This window comes from Triturus cristatus, chromosome 10 (assembly GCF_964204655.1).
Source record: "Triturus cristatus chromosome 10, aTriCri1.1, whole genome shotgun sequence".
Taxonomy (NCBI): domain Eukaryota; kingdom Metazoa; phylum Chordata; class Amphibia; order Caudata; family Salamandridae; genus Triturus; species Triturus cristatus.
This window is the reverse complement of record NC_140593.1, coordinates 949049018-949054099: the sequence shown is the minus strand read 5'-3', so window position 1 is coordinate 949054099 and position 5082 is coordinate 949049018.

Sequence of the window (5082 nt, the reverse complement as noted above, 5' to 3'; positions counted from 1 at the left end):
AGGCGCCCCCTTAAAGACTTAGTGTGCCTCCGCCCATTACTTTTTTGGGTTCGACTGAGAAGGACTGGGGAGCTTAAACATTATGCAGCTGCTCTAGATGAACTCATTTTGCTTAATACAGGCAATAAGATTAAGTGGCTGAGTGATTTGAGGCAGTTGGTTGTGCAATTGGGCTTGAGCGAAGCCTGGAAGAGCCAATCTCCGCCACCCAAGCTAGTCATTAAGAAGCTTTACTGGGATAGGGTCCAGATGGAGGCCACACGTAGAGGTGCAGGGGGTTCCCTTACTGAGCGGTTCTTGGAGTTCAAATGGTCCAGGACATTTGAACCGCTCCTAGACTTCATAGAGAAACCCCTGGATAGATCACTCTACTTAAAAGCTAGGTTTGGGATCCTTCCAGTGAATGACTTCACCTCTGGGTGCAACAACCGAAATGGTATATTGAAGGCTGGCCCGGGATGTGCAGCCACTACTGAGTCCCTGGCGCACTTCTTTTTTGCCTGCCCCGCATATAGGGTGGCCAGGAGGATATGGTTAAAACCACTATGCAAGGGGATGGCCTAAGATGTCATAAAATGGCCCTGCGGGTCCTCTGTACCGACACGACCTCTCCAGCCATGGTGTGTGGAGTAGCAAAATTTCTTGGTAGTGCTTGGTCGACACGCATGAGGAGAGTCAAGTCTCTCACTATCCAACCCAATGGTTAGAGGGCTTCTGGCAGGAAGCACTAATGGTATCTGTTAAGTTGTTTCACGTACATTTTATTTAATTGGATATTGTGCATATTGGATGTTGTATGTATATTAGGTTGGTGGGTTCTTGATTTTATATTCATTGTATTGTATTGTATACTTTTATGATGACATTTTTATCGAATAAAGTATCACTATCACTATCATATACACTAGAGTAAAAAATACTACCATTGTGGAGATGGACAAGGCAAAGGTATAAGCAAACTGATGGCGTCAACGTAGTGTTCATTTACATACTAAGTAAAGGTTAATGAAAAAGCAATAGACAAAATGTATGTGATGAGTAAAGACACATAAGGTACATGTTGATGCGAAAGTGACATCTATGCAGATAATTCTGGCTTTTTTATTACAAGCGCTAATGCCTCCACAAAAGGAACTAGGCATATGTCTGTACAAAGACGTTAACCTGCTAACACGCTAGGCTAGGGCCGTGACATCACACAGCTGTTGACATCGATCCCTTGTCCCACTTTGCCCCTCGACAACCTTCTATTTGGTGCTGAGCAGGATAAGAGAAGTGCTGAGGCCTCATTTATGAAAAGTGTTGCATCGCTGCGGTAAAAGAGCGATGCAACACTTTTCAGTGCGCCCTCCTTGCGACACCATGGATGCGCCGTATTTACTGTACGGCGCTCCATGTCGCAAGGATTGACAGATACATCGGGAATCCTGATGTATCTGTCGGTGCAAAAATGGTACACTGCTGCAGTGTTTCTGGAAACAGACGCAACTCCAGCAATGTGTCATCACACATGGGGCATGAAGGCCTGCTTCATCCCTTACGCCTGCTTCAAGCAGGCATAAGGATTTGATGCAGTGAGGCCGTAGAAGTGTTGCAGTAAAATCTCATTGATTTCACTGTGACGCTTATACAAGCCTTTTCTGCGCCGGAACGCCCACCTTGCATATATTATAACCGTCGCAGGTATAATGTAGCACAGTGGTTTACAAAGTGACGCATCTGCCTAGATGCCTCACTTTGTAAATATTGAGCAGTGTGACGTATTTTTTACGCTGCCGCAGTGTCACTAAAAGTGACGCAATGACGGCGTAAGGGCCTCATAAATAAGGCCCCAGGAGCGGAAAGGATAGGGAGAAAAATTAGGCTCTTAGTGCCCCTTTTATTTTCTGCTCTAGCCACTGCTTTCACAACCCCAGACTAGAGTTAGCAAGCACAAGGGGTACCAAAAGACATCCTACGAATAGTGGCAGTCATTCCTGGTGACCGCTAAATGATGTCCATGCTTCTGTCTTTACCTTTCGACCAGACTCAGAATAATGAAGCCAGATGTCAGGCATGCCTCCCGAAGCCAGAGCATTTGGACATTCGCTGTATCTAAAAATACTCCAAATGCAAGTTGCACCGATTGCCTACATGGTGTTAGTTCAATGATAGATTAATGCAAGACAGTCCTTATGATCTGTAGTCCAACTGAGCTTTCAAAGGATGTCATATCAGGTGTAAGTAGCTCATTCACTACTAACTTCTGCACTGGAGTTGCAGTGGTTATAAGGGCGCCTCTTCCATTGTCAGTCGGCTAATGAAAGGTAGTGATCTGGGGTATCAGAACCCCCAGTATACATCTGAAAACTCCTAAATTAAGGAGATCAAACTGGAGAAAGTGACGAAGTTCCAATACCTAGGAAGGATATTTAAACAAAACTTTAAATGGGAATAACCCTGGGAAATACAACCACAGAGCAGAAGTAGCTATGAATGGCCTTTTATAATTTGAGCTGAGACATGGGAAGTATAAATCAGATGGAGAAGATTCACCATCAAAGATGAGTGGAATATGCCCATATGGAGCAGAGGAAATGTTGGAAAAAAATCCTTAAGGGTGCAAAGTCCAACTGCAAGTACAATTCGGGAAGATGAGTGCGAATGTCCCAAAGAGTAAGACTCACAGGTGGTATGTGTCCGAAATGCGAAGAAAAGGTATGAGGATAGGATATTTTATTCATAAAACTGTTTTTTTTTCGTTTTTAAATAAAAAATATCATATTCTCATTTTCTTAAATTCTGGGAATTGGGGCTTACCCCAGCTTAAGCAGATATAATACACTAAAAAAGGCACAATGAACACAAAAGATACAGCAATAAGGAAATAACCCCTAAAACTCATCGGCCCATATTCTCAAGAAGCTATCGGCGAGTTACAGGCACTTTATCGCAGCCAAAGTCGTGATAAATTTACCGCCCCATTTACAAGCCGTTAGCATCCGCAAGAAACATCGCCACTGATGACCCCGGCAACTATCGCTAATGAGATGCAGAGTAGACGTTCCCGAGCAAAAAGCCGCAACAACACCACTCCTCAACATTCTCAACCACCAGACAGATCTGCGAAAAGACCACGAAACATGCGATAAGGCGCGTTAGCTGCAGGAAACTATCACCTGCTCTGACCTGGTGCAAAGTCGAATAACAACTGGCAGCAGCCAAGGGAGCACAGCCCAAAGCCAAACATGAAGAACAACAGATGCCCCCGAGCAACTGAACATGCAGCCCAGAGCCCCAATATGGCAACAACACCCACCGCCACCACCTCCAGGACAACAACTGCCCCCCCAGGCCCCCCCCCCCCGGACCACCACAGAGGCAGCACGGACAAAGACAGCGGACCCACAGGAAACGCACCAGCCGCACATACTTAACACCAGAGGATGTCATTGACCACTAGAGGCTCAAAAGGACAACCATCCTACGCGTCATGACCATCATCGCCCAACAGTCCCACGGCACCAACACAGCGGACAACCAACATCTCACCCCACACAAAGCTGCTGTTAACGGCCTCTTCGCGAATCCCCGCACCTCCAACATTCCAGAACATACCAGAGTTGCATGTGGGAAGGGGAGACAGTGGAAAGAGAAGGAAGGGAAAGGAAAAGGGCATAGAAATAAACACCTCTTAATAAATTCAACTGTTCAAACCACGTCACATCTCCCTTCTTCAATAAAGCATGACTTTAAACTCCTTGCATGAGTTTCCGATAGGGCACCCGTTGAGCGAGGAAAACTCCTTCAACCTTTCTGCAATGGACCCAGAGTTCTCTTGTTGAACATTTATGGTGTCGTGGTCTTCTTCCCTTGGGCTCTCCATCAACAACTGGACCAATGTCCTTGTCATGAGAAGTAGAGTTACCAAAATGGAACATCTGGTCATGATCATCAACACCCTCTTCGCAGTTATCAGAATAACTTTAGTCTTGTAATAGGTTTCCGGGATACACACATTTAGATACCCCCTTAAGATTGCAACAATTTATGTCTTGCATGATAACACTCCCTTTATTGATCTTAATCACTCTAACAGGTCCCGGGAATCTGCTTCTACCTTTATTTACTCTCCTGGGATTACGAAGTTTGACAAAGTGTCCTATTTGAATGTTCAGACTTTTGACCTTATGGAAAACATCGTAATAGGCTTTGGCTCTACGCTGATGTCTTCCTACTCGCAAGAGAGCAGTTTGTGTGATGTGTGGCACAACCAGTACTAGTAAAATGGGAATTTGTTTTTGAGCCACCATGGGCAAATGGCAGAGGTAGGCTCTCTTTCCTTCAATAATAACAAGCATTGGCATAGCCAATAGGTCTCGCCTTTGGGACCTTATAAGTGTTTAGCCATGCAACAGTTGATGTTGTTGCACCAAGGATATTGTGCTGGATAACTAAACACTTATAAGGTCACAAAGGCGAGACCTATTGGCTATGCCAATGCTTGTGTCATTTTACACTTGAGAGGCTAGTTGTTGAGAAGTTCAGTGATGTTGTCATCTGGGCTGAGACTGAATACCTCTTGTTTTGCTTATTTGCTTTCCCTGCCTTTAACACACATCTGTCAATCCTGACATTTCTTGGCTCAAATGGCATTCCTACCAATTTCCTTCTGGCCTGGTTCCTCCTACAATGCCCATAATCATAGCTCAAACCCATTAAAGCATTTTTAAAGCTAAAACTTCTAAAACTTCTAAAGAAACGTACAGCTTTTATGTATGTTCTGCTTTTTGATCCAAAGTTCCAAAGTCTAGCTTGCTTAATTCGGGAGAAGAATACAATTGAACGCACTACTTCAAATCATTCTTATCTTGATTTCCTCCCCCCTTCAAGCCTGTGTGACATTTAGGGACTATTTTACTCCCTATATACCTATTCACCTTGATTGCCTGTTTTATAAAAATAAAAACTTCTATTCTCTTATATTCAATTGATTGTTCAGAGTTGTATGTATGTATGTATGTATGTATGTATTTATTTCTTGTTAAGCGCAGCTGTCACCCAAAGGGTATCCTGGCGCTGAGATCCTATCAAACCATCACA